This window comes from Dendrobates tinctorius, unplaced genomic scaffold (genome assembly GCF_039654945.1).
Source record: "Dendrobates tinctorius isolate UK_male_01 unplaced genomic scaffold, ASM3965494v1 ptg000082l, whole genome shotgun sequence".
Taxonomy (NCBI): Eukaryota; Metazoa; Chordata; class Amphibia; order Anura; family Dendrobatidae; genus Dendrobates; species Dendrobates tinctorius.
The window spans coordinates 6816329-6834773 of NW_027361750.1; the positions used below are offsets into that span (position 1 = coordinate 6816329).

The following is an 18445-nucleotide window of genomic DNA, read 5'->3' on the forward strand; positions in this document are numbered from 1 at the left end:
GGCTTAACAAGAACTGTACCTGTGTTCTTCCATTTCCTTACTATGTTCCTCACAGTGGAAACTGACTGGTTAAATCTCTGAGACAACTTTTTGTATCCTTCCCCTAAAAAGCTATGCTGAATAATCTTTGTTTTCAGATCATTTGAGAGTTGTTTTGAGGAGCCCATGATGCCACTCTTCATAGGAGAATCAAATAGGAGAACTACTTGCAAGTGGCCACTTTAAATACCTTTTCTCATGATTTGATACACCTGGCTATGAAGTTCAAAGCTCAATGAGGTTACAAAACCAATTTAGTGCTTCAGGAAGTCAGTAAAAAGTAGTTAGGAGTGTTCAAATCAAGAAAATGATAAGGGTGTCCATACTTTTGCACCGGTCAAATTTTGTTTAAATGCAGATTGCACATTTTCTGTTAGTACAATAAACCTCATTTGAATCCAGAAATATAACTGAGTCCATCAGTTATTAGATATATGAAACTGAAATACCTGTTGCAAAAACCAAAATTGTTATAAAGAATAAAGGTTAATATTAATAGGGGTGCCCAAACTTTTACATATGACTGTAATATATATGCTCATGCAATAAAAAATAGAAGTGGGTATGTGGATAGAATAGCAGATATATATTGTGAGGCATATTAGTATAGTATTTTGGCCTCCCCAGTCAGTATGAGTAATTGAAAACTAATGCATGGGTATTAGTAATGGAAATCACAAATGACTGAGATGTCAGCAAGCAGTAAGGTGATAATTATAGGAGACTCCAGCATTCCTGGTGTGAATAAGAACGTCACTAAGACTCATTGTAAATTCCTTAATAGGTTTTCACTCATTGATAATCTTTGCAGCTGAGTAATCCCATAGATTGATAGATGGTATCAGATTTTTGTGTAGGAGGATTCTGGGTCAACTGATCAGACAGTGGGTGCTATGTAGTTTAGCTTAATGACAGCTCAAAGGAAGAGAATGCAATTTATATGACAGCACCTCGCATCACTTCTCAGGCATTCAAAGCATTGTAATGCCTAATTATGGAGGCAGAAATAAATCCACAAGACAGTTCCACTTTGTTTTCAGACCATCATTATGGTTTAGAGAGATGCTTAGAATATCAATTATTCTGGATACAAGATCACTGTGAAAGTCAAATAGGCTTCCGAGACTTTTACATAGTAGTTACATAGATTACATTGAACTTACTGTATGTATTGTGCTGTCATTAAAAAGTCCTTAGACTGGAAAAAATAATTGATATTATATTTTTTGTGTACCGTACAGTCAGGTGATACTGCACTTGGAGAAAAGATTTGTCACAACACATTCTTACTGAGTATTAAAGGGGTTGTCCATCCTTGTGAATTTTTTTGGCAAGCACTGCAGTTTACCAAATCTTAGAAGTGTGTACAATACACACTGTTAGGATTCAATGGTTTAAACGGCCATCACATGATCACCGGTATGTGACTTGCATGCTTGCAGTCATGTGCCAACTAGCTACTCTTCTGCTTCACTTAATGTTCTTTCAAGCAATTAGCACATGACAAAAATTTCCCCAGAGTTGGAAAACTACTTTAAGAATATGTGAAGGTTTTCAAAGCCACTGCAATGTTTTTTATGGGAAGGTTGGCACAAAGGTCAACTAAAGGGATCATGAGGGGAAATGAGCAACGGGCCTTTCTGTTCCGATTAGGATTAACCAGACGGTTACCAAGTTACTGTCAGACACCTATGTCTTGATTGGTCATATTGAAATTTACCGTGCCTTAATCATACAGGTAAATTTCATTCATTCATATTTTTCAATGGTTTAGATCACAATTTATTTCTGCGATGACAGTAAAAGCTATGGATAAAAATACTAGTGGAGATCAGAAATGCACTAATCTAAACATATCTTTATTAAACAAAATTGAAAAACATAAGTGTAATAGCCTCTAAGTGCTACAATATGGACACTACACCATAACGGTGATTATATACCGTAAGAACACAAGATAGCTTTTATTGCATTGAGCTCTGTGTAGTTTATCATCTGCTGCCCTCACAAAGGGGATCTGAAGAGATTTAACATTTTAAGAAATTTACAAGGGATATTCAATAAGTTATCTACCCTAGCATGATCTGTCAGTGGTAAATAGATGAGCTTTCTGTGCATCTTGAGACATGTCTAGACATGCAACAGACCCAGTACTTTCATCAGACTCAACTTCTACTCTAAAGGCCCCATCACACACAGCGAGATCGCCAGCGAGATCGCTGATTTTGTGATGCCACAGTGATCTCACCAGTGAAATCGCTGTGTGTGACATGTATCAGCGACGCCCCCCTCTGCCGGGTATCGCTGATCGCGCTCGAACGTCCTGGGCCATTTTTTGACCGTTGGTCTCCCGCTGGCCAGCGCGCATCGCTGCGTGTGACAGCGAGAGACCAACAATCAGCGATGCTGGGAGCTGGTTTCCAATGTAAACAGCAGGTATCTAAGAGCTGCGCGGCTCTTAGATACCCGCTGTTTACCTTGGAAACCAGCTTGCTCGCTGGTCCTGATCACTGATGAGTCTGTCTATGTGACAGCTCACCAGCGATAAGCCTAACTATGTCCCAGCGGTCCCATCCATGTCGGATCGTTGGTGGGATCGCTGGGACATCATTGTGTGAAAAGGGGCCTTAAGTGACAGGATGGGAAATGCAGGACAATGCAGCTCTACAAAGAAAACAAGGGATTTGGAGCTTCATTCTGTGATTAAGTGCCTTACATAAGAAGAAAAGGAACCTAAATAAATCCATAACATGATGAATACTGTATATGGTGATGATGCATCTTCCTTCTACTAAATGAGGTAGGGTATCAAATGAAGATCACCCCCATTCAGGGTGACCTGTCAAAGCATTTTGAGAGGAAAAGTGCCATGATTTTGGAAATTCATTGGGTCAAAGTCATTGTTATAGCTCATGAATTAAGCATTTCAGTTGGCACGGTTATCAGTATCTTTCATGATGTTTTGATGATTTCAAAGATCAGTTCCTGGTGGGTGCCATAAATGTTGACAACTAAGCAAAAACATCTCGCCATCAATTTAGGCAAGAGAATTTAGACATGCTTAGAGAATCTAGGAAACTTCTAATCTCGAATTATTATGGATGATAAAACATGGCCACATCACCTATTATTCCTGAGACCAAACTAGAGTTCATGCAATGGAAGCACAATGAGTCACCAACTCATCAAAGATCATGGCAACAGTTTTTTGAGATAGAGAAGGTAGTTCATGACTAGAATTCATGCCACACAAGACAACATTTACTGGAGATACCTCCAGGCAATCAAACCAAAATGCTGTGGGAAATTGGCAGGTGTGTTGCTGCTTCACGACAATGTTCCATCTCACAATTACAAGCGATAATCAGGGAATGTTGCTTCATGGAGATAAGTCTTCCACCCTACAGACCAGACCTGGTTCCCAGTGATTAGTTTCTATTTCTGAACCAGAAGAAATTTCTGTGTGATGATAATGCAGTCAAAGAAGCAGTTGTTGGGTTCTTGCCGTAGCAAGAAGTCTCATTTTATTCTGAGGGAATCCGATCTCTGGAGGCGAAGTGGAATAAGAGTGTTTGCATATTCAGATAAATTGTTGAACACCCCATATATGCCTCTTTGTACTTGTACCTGAGGCAGATATGATGAGTTTTTTTATTCATATCATTAGGTAAATATCTCAACGAGGTGCAATGTTTTTCTTATTCCCGGAGGGTAGAGGTTCCAAACATTTCTCCCATTTCATCATAACAAAGATTTAAGTTTCTGACTAATCCTAAAGCACATTCACCACTCAAATCAGATTAAAATCCTAATGGCTTGCCAAGGAAATCTTTCAATGAAGTGTGAGAAAAATATAATGTCATGTTCTCTGTCACTGTCGATTAAGGAGCGGTGGTTACTTGTGTAAAATCTTCTGCCTTTAAATTGCTCATTCAGTTTTAGTTTATGCATTTTAGAAATTCAAAAAAATATTTTTACAGTGGAAATGAGCATAGATATCTATCAATAAGACAGGATAGATAGAAGTTATAATTCAAAAATTAAAGAATATGGACAATATAACTGATTATCAGAACCCTTCTGTATAAGCTATACAAGATACTACTGTACAGTATTCAAATTCGAGCCACCCATGTATTAGTTTTGAAGCATGTAGTACCACATTTCTCAAGTGGTGGCCACTGAGCTGCTGTCTGTTAGACGTCAGGTGGAATCCAGAGCCTCACATTCTGCGGTCTCCTGCTGTCTATCTACCGCAGAGGAGATTACTTTGCAGCAGATCGCTCCAGAGACTAAGTCCCTCTGTTCTCCTACTGGACATGCTCACTAGATGATCTCCCATTGGAGATTGGAAGTCATGTGCCCAGGTCCTGCTCCAGATCTCATTTGTTCATCTCGGAGATCTGGAAGCTTCCGTAAGGTCCCTCTATAAAAAGCGCGCATGACCGTTCGGCCATGCGCTAGTATAGTCTCTAGTTGCTACTGTGTGAATGATGATGGATGTATGAACCTGCAAATCACTCATTAATATCCCCTCCCTCTGATATTACGAATGTGTACAGGGACTTAGATTAGAGTCAGCGCCAGCGCGTGGCAAGCCTCAAGCCACTACAGCATCATCCACAGTGCTAGCGTCCGACATTGCACCTGCTTCCTTGCTTTGTCGACTAGTGGCAGTGTCCTACGCTGCACTGCAGTTGTAGCCCTCTTTGGCATCCGCAGTAGCGATGCCGCACGCATGGTAGGTCTAGATGGACGCAGCTCCTCTGTCTTGGGTCCTGCTCCTGTGACCAGATACCGTATGTGCATTTACCTGAGACCTGTGACACTAACAGGCTCAGCCTTTTGTGTTTACCTCTGCTGACATTTCCGTGAGCAAACAGAGATTGCTTAGCGCACTTGGGTGACGTTCAACCCGCGTGCGCATTTCCGCCATATTGCTCGTCTGTCACCACTTAGCAGCAGTGTTTACACCTACTGCACAGTGGACCCCGAGCGGCGAACACACTTTATTATTTAATTTTATTTAGTGCGTTCTGCCATTCCTAACATTATACTAGCGCCAGGGTCTGGCTAGTAATGGCAGATCAGCAGCAACTCCTACAGTACACTCGGCAGCTAGAGGGCCGGTTGGCTACTCTTGAGAGTGCTATCTCAGCTGCGAAGTCTACTGAGGCTGCTGTACAGGCAATCGCAGAGGCGGTTTCACGTATGTTCACGTCCTCCCCTGCGCCGACAGTTTCCCGCCTCGCGTTGCCCGATAAATTTTCTGGCGATGGTGGCTCCTGTAGGGGTTTCGTGAGCCAGTTCTGTATCCAGCTGGAGTTACTGGCTGCACAATTCCCTACGGAACGGGCTAAGATGGGGTTTATTGTTTTCCTTCTGTCGGGCAGGGCGTTGGAGTGGGCTACGCCACTATGGAAGCGTGGTGACCCAGAGGTTTCGGACCGCTGCTCAGTTCTTAACATCTATCAAGCAGGTCTTCCTGGGACCACGGGTCACGCACGATACCACTCTTCAGCTACTTGCATTAACTCAGGGATCTCTCTCGGTCAGCCAGTATGCCGTTCGTTTTCGGACACTGGCTTCCGAGCTGGAGTGGTCTGATAAAGCCCTCATCCCTGTGTTTTGGAGAGGTTTAGCGGAGCATGTTAAGGATGCTCTGTCTACCAGAGAGGTGCCTGTAAGACTGGAGGAGCTGATTGCCATTGCCACCCACATTGATCTCCATTTTTCGAAGTGCGGGCTGAGGCGTGCTCAAACCAGACGGAAGGTTACTTCGGCTCCCGACCTTTTTGAACCTCTGGAATTACCCGAGCCAGAGTGTTCACTCCCAGAGCCCATGGAGGTGTCACTCGCCAGTCTTGAGGCGCGTCCAGCACTAAGTGCCACTCGCGGTTACCACTGTCAGCACTCTGTTCCCCAGGATAACTGGGCCCCGCAATGGCCAAACTCGGTGCCGCCGGGCAAGACCTTTGTCCCCCCTCGCCTTCGGCCGAAGATTCTCGCGTGGGCACACGCGTCCAGGGCGGATGGTCACTGTGGCTACATGCAGACCACAAAACTCCTGGCAGGGTCTTATTGGTGGCCGCACAGGGCCCGGGACGCTAAAAAGTATATTCGGGCATGTGCCTCTTGTGCTCAGAATAGTTTCCTTAAACAGAGAGTGATGACGCCCGCCGACACTTCGGCGTTCCACTTCATCTTCTGCTCCTGGTGATTTTTCCGCTCCCGTTGTCTCCCACGTGTCCCTTCTTAAACCAGGCGATCTTGCCCCCTCTGATACCTTCCACGTGTCCCGGTTTTCCGTGTCACCTGCCGGGACATTAGACTTGCCTTCGGACAAGTCTGAGGCCTATGCTTCTGATGGGCACAAGGTGGTGGATTGGAAGGCTCAGAGGGGAGGGGGCCCTAGGAGGGGGGGTAATGTTAGGCGTCAGGTTTCTGCATCTGCTCTGCAGGAATCCAGAACCTCACATTCTGCGGTCTCCTGCTGTCTATCTACCGCAAAGGAGATTACTTTGCAGCAGATCGCTCCAGAGACTAAGTCCCTCTGTTCTCCTACTGGGCATGCTCACGAGACGATCTCCCATTGGAGATCGGGAGTCATGTGCCCAGGTCCTGCTCCAGATCTCATTGGTCCATCTCGGAGATCTGGAAGCTTCCGGAAGGTCCCGGCTATAAAAAGCGCGCATGACCGTTCGGCCATGCGCTAGTATAGTCTCTAGTTGCTACTGTGTGAATGATGATGGATGTATGAACCTGCGAATGACTCATTAAGATCCCCTCCCTCTGATATTACGAATGTGTACAGGGACTTAGATTAGAGTCAGCGCCAGCGCGTTGCAAGCCTCAAGCCACTACAGCATAATCCACAGTGCTAGCGTCCGACATTGCGCCTGCTTCCTTGCTTTGTCAACTAGTGCCAGTGTCCTACGCCGCGCTGCACTTGCAGCCCTCTTTGGTGTCTGCAGTAGCGATGCCACACGCACGGTAGGTCTAGACGGACGCAGTCCCTCTGTCTTAGTTCCTGCTCCTTTGACCAGATACCGTGTGTGCATTTACCTGAGACCTGTGACACTAACAGGCTCAGCCTTTTGTGTTTATGTGGCGCCCCTGAGGCTCAGTCGCCACAGAGGTACTGCACCTTCTCCTAAGGAGTAGTGCCCCACCATCCAGGTAAGGTGGGAACTCCTTTCCACGCTCCAACACTCGCACCCCACACAACAGGGTAGTTCTGCACAACCACATTGCGGCTCAGTCAGTGCTTAGAGAGTAGCAGAGCACCTCTGGTGGTTCCCTGCTTGGAACACTGGATGTGCTGGGAGGTGGGTAGAGTTGAGTTATATAAAAGAGTGGGAAAGTGTAGGATTAGAGTTTCAGTCTGGCGGAAGGTCAGGTGGGTAAGAAGTCACTCAGACAGGAGTGAGGATCCCTGGAAGAAGGGATGGAGGAAGGAGTGCTGCAGCTGCCTCAGTGATCTGAGCCAGCTGGCACGGGAAAGGGAAAGAAGGAGAAAGACCTTGAACTGCAACCTAAGCTTCCATAAGAAAGAGAAAGATCAGTACGGAAAGAAGGAGTAAGGAGAAGAGAGAGGACGTGGGTTGGAAGAGGAACCCTGCCTATAGGTTCTCAGCGCAAGGCCGGTGCGCGGTTCCCGAGGTTGTATGGACATTTATGGTTCTGCAGCAGACACCGGTGGAGTAGTAGGCTGGAAATGCACTACTCCCTTCTAAGACTTGGGGCACAACAGCAACTGATTAGAGAGCCAGGACTCAGGAGAAGGGAGTCCCCGAAGCAGGCTACAGCTGACTGCCATACGAGTAGAGTTCTTGGGAACATCTGACAGGAGGAACTCCAGGGTACCACGGTACTGGAGATCTTCACACTTTAAGGCACAATAGAGGAGTCATTCAGGAAAGGTACATGTTGGCGGAGTGTTGGAGAGGAGCTTCCCATCTGGCCTGGAGGTTGGCTGAGTCTCTGACCCAGAGGACACGGCCTGGAGGCAGGCACCCTTGTGTACCACAGACTGTGAGTAAAGCTTTGGAACTGCAAGCCTCGGTGTCCTCCATTCATTCTTGCGCCAACCCGCTCAGCACCGCTACATCTGGGTACCATCCTTTACACTGCCTGCGCCTTTCCACAACCATTACAACTACACTGCCCTGGGACATCAGCCCTGCCTGTGGAGGGCTATACCATCACTGCTGCACCATACCATCTGTCCCAGAGGATCTGTCTGCAGCGTCAGCTTAACACCTCCCTTGCCGAACACCACAGGTGGCATCATGAACTATTCCATTCCATTAACTACATTCCCCCATTACTTGGGCGCCCAGGGCCACGGACCGGGTCACCGCTGCTGTGACACCTTCCCCTGACACCGGCCCGGTACCCCACAGCCCTGGGAGGGTGACCCATTTACCTCTGCTGACATCTCTGTGAGCAAACAGAGATTGCTTAGCGCACTTGGGTGACGTTCAACCCACGTGCGCATTTCCACCATATTGCTCGTCTGTCACTACTTAGCAGCAGTGTTTCCACCTACTGCACGGTGGACCCCAAGCGGCAAACGCACTTTATTAATTATTTTTATTTAGTGCGCTCCGCCGTTCCTAGCACTGTCTTTTTTGTATAGGAGGTGTCATGATACCAGTGCTGGGTGACCGGCACTGCTGGGGTTAATGTTCTGACCTCAGTGCAGACTCTCACCTGCACACCTGGGACCTATTATGGTGGCCTCTCATTGGTTCTGGGGAGGCTTCTTATAGCCTCAGGAAGCTCCCATCCCCCGTCAGTTATACTTTCGCCCTTGGCATTGTGTGGTGACCCCTGAGTGTGTTAGTGCTGTGTTCTGGTTGCTTGATTCTCTGTAAATGACTCGGTCTGTTCTCTGGATTCTGCTTTGGATTCTGCCTGGTACCTTCTACGTCTGTTTGGTTTTGATCTCTGCTTGGCTCTGACTATCCATTCTGTCTCATCCCTGGTACTTTACTGAGATCTTGTGTATGACCTTTGGCTTTGTCTGACCTCCCGTCTGTTTATCCCTCCTGTACCTTGCTTGCCTGTATTGTGCATGACCCCCGCTTTGCCCAACTTTGAGTTTTCTACCTTCTTTGAAAGCAGGATGCTAAGCCCGCCCCCTTGCAGTCACATGACCGTTCACATGACCATAGGTCCTGTGCCTACTTTCTAAACTTCTACATTCAGGTCCCGTGCATCTTTATTTTCCGGCTGTTCTTGTCCCCAGGAGTCCCTACGGTGCGGGTGAGTCCCTGCCTAGCGGAGGCTGTACGCCGGCGCTGTCATGACCCTGACAGGAGGATCTCAAAGTTTTTATATTCTTAATATATTGCAATCATCATATTATATAGCACTGTGTACTTACAGTTGCTCATTTTTCCCTTCTATCCAGCTAATTCTTCTCTTTTCCATTATCTCTATGACATCACATGATTAAAAACTGACTAAGTTGAATCCTTCTAAGTTCTGTGTAGAAACAGGAAGTAAATTTTCCCTACATGACTCATGAGTCACTGCAAAAGTCCCTGGCATGAGGGAGGAGAAGGGGTCAGCTGGCTCAGGAGCTGAAGAGGGGAATGATTTTTGCAAAGAAAAGAGACTCCTGTTTCTACAAAGAGCATAGAAAACAGAAGACTTTATTGGGTAGAAAGGCAAAATGAGCAATTGTAAGTACACAGTATAATATAATGACTACAATATATTAAGAGGATAGAAACTTTGATAGGAGTGTTTCTTTAATCATGGCAGCAGAAGAGATCCTGAAGGCTGAAGGAGGTCCTATTGTAAAGCTCATCCACAAGCTGTGCTTCATATAAAAACTGTGATTTTGCCATTAACTGCTATACTGCAGTACTCAACAGAGATATAATTGAGTTCAAAAATGCCCAAAAGGTGATTGTTGCATAATCAAAATATAAAATACACACAAAATGATGTTTTGTGCAAAAAAGTATGAATATTTTATTAAACCATTAAATCATTTAAAATATCAGTAAATACAAAATATGAGTCAGTACGTGGTGGAAGACAACATGGTCAGAACACTCGGTAAAAAATATATGCATGGATTGTCATGATCAGGTGAATATTAGCAAACAGGAGCTGGTTAAAAGAGAGGAAATATCCCCAAGTTCCATCTAAACATATACATATAGTGTCTTTTCTAGTGGAAATCCCTATATACACCATCACAAAGTTCAGTGGCAAATCAATTAACCCTATATCCTAATCCTGAGCACTTATTATTCAGCCATCAACACATGTCATAAGAAGTTTTCTTACCCATAGTGGTAATACCGGGGGTCCCACCAATGCCCCTACGCGTTTCGCACACAAAGGGCTTCCTCGGGGGGTCACATATTTTTTACCGAGTGTTCTGACCATGTTGTCTTCCACCACGTACTGACTCATATTTTGTATTTACTGATATTTTAAATGATTTAATGGTTTAATAAAATACTCATACTTTTTTGCACAAAATATCATTTTGTGTGTATTTTATATTTTGATTATGCAACAATCACCTTTTGGGCATTTTTGAACTCAATTATATCTCTGTTGTGTGCTTTAATACTGAGTTGCCCCTTTTCTTTGGACTTAAGTCTGATAAATGATCAATTATAGGCATGATATCTTGTATTCTATACTGCAGTACTGCAGTATATAGTATAGGTATTCTGACTCCATAGCTAGGCTGCAAGTGTAGGTCGCTTGAAACACCATTTCTAGTGTGCTTCAGTAAAAACCAATACTCACATGTAGATATATCAGATAGCTTGAACTCTACTGTAGGAGGCACATATTAAGATTCAAGAAGTTGGTGTATATTTGCACACATATATCAAGTAAAAATGGCTTTTAAGAAACAGGGCTCCATACACATGCGCTTCTAAGATGGCTGATAGACAGCAAATAAGGGCAAACCTTCATGCATAGCAACATAACAACAACACAATGACAATATAATACTGTCTGTATGCTTCCCAAATCATGGCGTATGACAATAGGTGATCAAACAGTGGCATACCGTATTTAAGTTCCATAGAAGAGCTAAAAAATAAGAATTGAAAATATGTTTTTAAAAAATATAAAAAGAGAAATAGGATATGAAAATTTAAATCACCCCCCTTTCCCTTTGTCAAAAATAAAGACACTAAAAAACATATTTGGTATTGTCATATCCAGAAAAGTCATATCTATCAAAACATAAAATTCTTTAAATTATATGTTAAATGCCGAAAAGAAATAAAAATCGAAAACCCTGAATTGTCATCTGTGGTTGCTGCACTTCCCAAAAAAGTTCAATAAAAATTTATCAAAATGTCATATTGTATTAATAAAAACATCAGCTCAGGGCACAAAGAAAAAGTATTCACATTCAACTGTTACATTGATGGAAAAAATCAGAGATATGGTCTCAGCAAATGGGGACACAAACAATAAGAACATTGTCGATCATTTTAGATCGGTTATCAGTTGAAGTTGTGGAAGTTCTTGTGTTGACCACTTACCTCATGTACTATATAATTAAGGCTATGTGCACACATAGTTTTTTTGGTGTGCGGATTTTGGAGAGAAAACCGCAGGTAAATCCACAGGACAAAAGTCCTGCTGTTTTGCCCTGCGGTTTTACACCTCATAATGGATGAGATGTAAAACTGCAGCGTTTCTGCACCAAACAATTGACATGCTGCGGATTGTAAACCGCAGCAAAACCGCGAGGAAAAATCCGCAGCATGTGCACAGCGTTTTTTAATTTCCATAGGAAATAAAGGTACTGTACAACGCAGCAGAATCTGCTGCGGACCCGCAGCTGCAGAAACGCTGCGGAATTGCAGCAGAATCTGCACCGTGTGCGCATACCCTTACAACTCATCACAAATTCATACAAACATGTTTAGTCAAATTATTACCCAAAGGCCGACCTTACAGGGAGTCCAAAGGAAGTCCCTAGAGTGATATAGCACAGCTCGAGAGATGGAAGCTACGGCTTCCAGAACAAGAGTTTTGCAAGTAGTTTCACATGACACTTCTTTCCTGTGGTTGCACCATCCAAATCACTGTCTTATTTTCCCTTCATGTAAGAAGAATGAGTCCGTGCTTGGCGCTCCTAAAGCCCCTTTATGGAAAAGTAAAACCTGCTAAATAAACATGTCATTTGTTTCAGATACGTAATGTTCCCCCTTCAGTTGTGGTTAGGAATCCTGGAGGACTTTCTTTCCCACACACTTTTCACATGGAAGTGGTTACAGCTACTGTGCTTAATATGCTCTAATTTCATAGCAAAGTGTGAAGCGCAGACTTTGTTTTCACATGTTAATCCCATTACAGACATTGCGTATTTCTCAAATCTGTAAAACACTATCAAAATAAAAGAGACACTTGCTGTTTTTACAATAGGATATATGTGCTAATCTAGTGCACAGAAAGCATTTGTGCCGGTGGAGCAGAGCTGAATGTAACATGGAGCGATCTATGTTGGCCAATTTTTTGCCCAATGAATTAAAGGATCATCCATGTTGGAAAATATATATTTTTGTAGTAAGTGTCACTACATGGCACTGCATTAAATCATTCACTCAAGAAACTAACACTTTTGTCTATGGGTTTTGTCCGGTATCTGGTAACTTGAGCTAGAATGAAAAGTCTGCAAAAAAAATGTGAATGGCTGCCATGTAACACTACATTTCCACCATGTAACACTACAGAAAAAGCTTACATGGTCAAAATTGGCTGTTGCTTGGGAGTACTGAGAGTCAGACCATTGGTGATCATCTGATCGGTATCATGGTTGCCATCTGAAAGGTGTTGTCTCTAATAAGATAATCCTAAGGGCACAGTCAGACGCCGTATAACACAGAGAACGATCTCATGGCAGTGCACAGACTGGTCGGCAGCTCTTCTGACCCGAATGTGTCAGCTTAATAGAAATAAATGCTGTCACAATCAGGTCAGGAGAGCTGCCAGCCAGTCCAAGCATTTCTATGTGATTGTCGTCCTTGTTATATGGCCGTCTGACTGCACAATCAGGGATTGTCTCAGAATCTAAAAAAAAAAATTGTAGCCACTATAAATGTTTTAAAATTAGAATATAGCCATTACCTATCTATCCAGAAATGTGGACTACCCTGTCTTAGATGACATCACACCTATCTTTCATGACTGTTGCAACAGTTTACTATTCTGAGCAGTCATGTACTGTCCATCAAAATATTACTGCTCATCAGGGAGGTAACTTGGATGTTTGTTGGCCCCAATACAAAATCTCCGAAAATGTCCCTTACCGTGATTGGCCATTAATAGTATTGATCTTTTTTTATGAACCAAACAACTCTTTTCCTTCATACCCAAGCTCCAGTACCCTGATACAATTGCAATGCCTGCACCCAATATAGGTGTGCATCACCTGCAGAGGCCAGTTATTGCCTGCATCAGTCACAACAATAAATGGTTTTCACAGATAGAACTTGTTCTTTATATGGAACTGTTCACATAACCATGTATTTTTTGCTGACCAAATGGTCCACACCAAATCATGGAGACTTGTCCGATTTTGATCCAAGTCTCAGATTAAATAAACCAATGCAAGTCTATTGGTCCATTCAAGTCTATGGGTCTATGAAAAAATAGGATTCCATTCATATCTATGTTTTTCATAGAATATTTATTATGAGACGATTGAGAAACCTTCACCTTTTTTGTCTTTTTCTTTTTTTTTCATCCGAGAAAAACTAATGAAACTCTGAGCAAACTCTAATGGTAAAAAACACAATAAAACTTGGACTATTTTGACGTCGGAATGAACCCTTACACTTTTAAGAACATACTTTTCTTTGTCAAAACTGTTTAGACAAACTCAAGGATAGGTACACCACCTGGGGTATTAATGCACATGTGATATAATAGGAGTGTACACATGGAAACCAATGGGGGACAGCTCGGAAGATTAGAATAAAAGACAACGAAAAAAAACTAAATGATGTCCAATAATAGCAAATTTTATTCGAGTATAAATGAATATAAAAAGAGGGCAGGAAATCAATGCCAAAAGGGATGCAACAACGGGGACATAGAACTACAATGATAAAAATGAAGTAAATACTAAGGCATGTAAATATAAGCAAGAATAAGTATCTTACATGAGGCATACACAAAGTGCCAGTGCATGAAAGTGCAAAATAATACTCAAGAGTAGAGTTGAGCGACTTTTGGTTTTTTAGGGTCGCGTTTCGTTTCGTGAAACCCGACTTTTCCAAAAGTCGGGTCGAGCAAGATCGTCCGATTATAGGGAAAAGTCGGGGTCGTCCCGAAACACGAAACCCAATGTAAGTCAATGGGGAATAAAAGTCGGCAGTGAGAGGAGGACAGGAAACACACCTACAGTACCCATTTGAATGCCAAAAGCATCAATTCTTCTTACTTAAGCTTGTCAACCTTAATTAACTTCATAATACAAGTTATGCACTGAAAAATGGGGGTTATTTGGCTAAAGTTGTGGGGGGGGGAGGGCTGGCTGCAGGTTTTCATGTGCCCTGGGCGAAAGAGCGCCCCTTTAACACATACCACAACTCATCATGCTCCGATACGGCAGATAAATAGCGGTATAGTACAATGAAAAATACCTCACTTTTTACATCTCATGACGAGGCCCATCTATTTCTCCATACAGAATCATTGGTCCCATATAATGTTTGAAACAGTATATGATGAGATCCACATAATGCTACAGTATATGTTGGTCCCCATGGATGAAGCTCCACTGTCTTATGGGCCCAAATAATGCTCCAAACATAATGGGCCCCATTTCTAATGCTCTAGTGTATAATGGGCCCTGTAAATGCTGCTCCAGTGTCTGATGTCCACCTTTGGAATGTTCCAGTGTATGGTGGGCCCCATCTATCATTCTCCAGAGTATAGTGCTCCCCAAAAATTGCTGTCCCAACATTGAAAACAATCAAATAAGTCTCCAAGCTAGGGAATCCCTGTACTTGTCTGGACAGGTGCTGTAGCTTGCTTAACAGCTCGCCAGCCGTTCTCACGCCCAGTATGGATTGCACGTGATTGCACAAAGGTTAGAAAGGGTACCGTATCCCTGGATAACATGTATGGATAGCGTACACATTCAAAATATATGTCTCAGGAGGCAGGCTCAGACGGTGTCAGGCCCAGTATGGATTGCACGTGATTGCACAAAGGTTAGAAAGGGTACCGTATCCCTGGATAACATGTATGGATAGCGTACACATTCAAAATATATGTCTCAGGAGGCAGGCTCAGACGGTGTCAGGCACAGTATGGATTGCACTTGATTGCACAAAGGTTAGAAAGGGTACCGTATCCCCGGATAACATGTATGGATAGCGTACACATTCAAAATATATGTCTCAGGAGGCAGGCTCAGACGGTGTTAGGCCCAGTATGGATTGCACGTGATTGCACAAAGGTTAGAAAGGGTACCGTATCCCCGGATAACATGTATGGATAGCGTACACATTCAAAATATATGTCTCAGGAGGCAGGCTCAGATGGTGTCAGGCCCAGTATGGATTGCACGTGATTGCACAAAGGTTAGAAAGGGTACCGTATCCCTGGATAACATGTATGGATAGCGTACACATTCAAAATATATGTCTCAGGAGGCAGTCTCAGATGGTGTCAGGCACAGTATGGATTGCACGTGATTGCACAAAGGTTATAAAGGGTACCGTATCCCCGGATAACATGTATGGATAGCGTACACATTCAAAATATATGTCTCAGGAGGCAGGCTCAGACGGTGTTAGGCCCAGTATGGATTGCATGTGATTGCACAAAGGTTAGAAAGGGTACCGTATCCCCGGATAACATGTATGGATAGCGTACACATTCAAAATATATGTCTCAGGAGGCAGGCTCAGACGGTGTTAGGCCCAGTATGGATTGCACGTGATTGCACAAAGGTTAGAAAGGGTACCGTATCCCCGGATAACATGTATGGATAGCGTACACATTCAAAATATATGTCTCAGGAGGCAGGCTCAGACGGTGTTAGGCCCAGTATGGATTGCACGTGATTGCACAAAGGTTAGAAAGGGTACCGTATCCCTGGATAACATGTATGGATATCGTACACATTCAAAATATATGTCTCAGGAGGCAGGCTCAGACGGTGTCAGGCCCAGTATGGATTGCACGTGATTGCACAAAGGTTAGAAAGGGTACCGTATCCCCGGATAACATGTATGGATAGCGTACACATTCAAAATATATGTCTCAGGAGGCAGGCTCAGATGGTGTTAGGCCCAGTATGGATTGCACGTGATTGCACAAAGGTTAGAAAGGGTACCGTATCCCCGGATAACATGTATGGATAGCGTACACATTCAAAATATATGTATCAGGAGGCAGGCTCAGACGGTGTTAGGCCCAGTATGGATTGCACGTGATTGCACAAAGGTTAGAAAGGGTACCGTATCCCTGGATAACATGTATGGATAGCGTACACATTCAAAATATATGTCTCAGGAGGCAGGCTCAGACGGTGTTAGGCCCAGTATGGATTGCACGTGATTGCACAAAGGTTAGAAAGGGTACCGTATCCCTGGATAACATGTATGGATAGCGTACACATTCAAAATATATGTCTCAGGAGGCAGGCTCAGACGGTGTCAGGCACAGTATGGATTGCACGTGATTGCACAAAGGTTAGAAAGGGTACCGTATCCCCGGATAACATGTATGGATAGCGTACACATTCAAAATATATGTCTCAGGAGGCAGGCTCAGACGGTGTCAGGCACAGTATGGATTTGACAGCCCAGATTACACAGCGGAGGAGCAGGGAGAGGTAAAGATTGCAAATGCTGGGGCCCTGCCCAAGCAAGGGGGGCCCACTCGTGGGCGTCGGTACTGGCACTGGGCCCCTCATAGTACAGCGGTGTGTCTGACGGCGGGTGTGCACCACCACCGTCAGAGACACTTGATTGCACTATGAGGGACCCTGTGCCAGTGCCCGCGCCCAAGAGTCGGCCTACCCACCTGTCCAGGGCAACGGCACTCGCACGGTGTCGTGCGGTAGGTGGTGACCCCGACCATGGGGGGGGAGGCAGCACAGTTAGGGAGTTTTAGAAAGTGGCATATGTTGATGTTGGACATTCAGCTGATGCAAAAGGCGAAATAGGTGAAGTACCAGGAAGAGGTGGACCAAAGCAAGCCATTTTTCTGTCACCCTATGTGTCATCAGGGGAAGGTGGGACAAAATCCTTGGAAACCCATGCGTGGTTCATTTTAATGAAGGTTAGATCATCCACATTTTGGGTTGACAGACGGGTCCTTTTTTCTGTCAGGATTGATCCAGCTGCACTGAAGACTCTTTCCGATAGCACACTTGCAGCTGGGCAAGCGAGCTCCTGTAAGGCATATTGGGCCAATTCAGGCCAGGTGTCCAGTTTAGCGGCCCAATAGTCAAAGGGGAATGACCTGTGTGGGAGAACATTGATATGGGAGGAAAAGTAGTTTGTAACCATAGTTGACAACTGCTGTCTCCAGTCACTTTCCATCGATGCAGTATTACCAGTTGTGTGAGCGGTATTTGAAAAATCAGTCCACAACATTGTCATGAAACCCCTGTCTCCAACGCCACTTCTGCTGTGTGCACCACGAACACCTCTGCCAAGCTGCCCCCGGCCCGTACGGCTCGTGTGAGAACCATCACCGCTGCTGTGTGCTGGGAATGCCTCAAGCAACCGATTTACCAGAGTTGCTTGTTTATTAGCCAATATTAGGTCAAGGTTCTCCTGTGGCATGATGTTTTGTAATTTGCCTTTATAGCGTGGATCCAGGATGCTGGCCAACCAGTAGTCGTCATCGTTCATCATTTTGGCAATGCGGGGGTCCCTTTTTAGGATCTGCAAGGCATAATCTGACATGTGGGCCAATGTTCCCGGTGTCAATGATGCACTGCGAGTGCTGGGTGGAGGAGCACTTTCTGGCAAATCCACATCCCTCCAGTCACGCACAAACCCTGTACCAGACCTTGCCACGCCAACATTTTCACTTGCCCCACGAGATGCATCCTCCTCCCCTAAGTAATCATCCCCATCATCCTCCTCCTCCTCCTCTTCTTCCTCCACCTCGTCCAGGAGAGGTCCCTGAGCAGACAATGGCTGAATGTCATCAAGGATTCCCTCCTCCTCTTCCTCCTCATCAACATTGGCTGCAGACGCCTGCTCCTTAAGGTGCGTCAAAGTTTGCATGAGCAGACGCATAAGTGGGATGCTCATGCTTAGGATGGCGTCGTCTGCGCTTACCAGCCGTGTGCATTCCTCAAAACACTGAAGGACTTTACAAAGGTCTTTCAGCTTCGACCACTGCACGCCTGTCAACTCCACGTCTGCTCTCA

The 18445-nt window shown here is 44.4% G+C and overlaps 1 protein-coding gene across 3 annotated transcripts in view; it reads left to right on the plus strand.

The window, feature by feature from the left end:
- CUNH8orf34 (chromosome unknown C8orf34 homolog) overlaps positions 1 to 18445 on the plus strand; it is a 967955-nt gene that overhangs the window by 422812 nt on the left and 526698 nt on the right. The window lies entirely within an intron of this gene.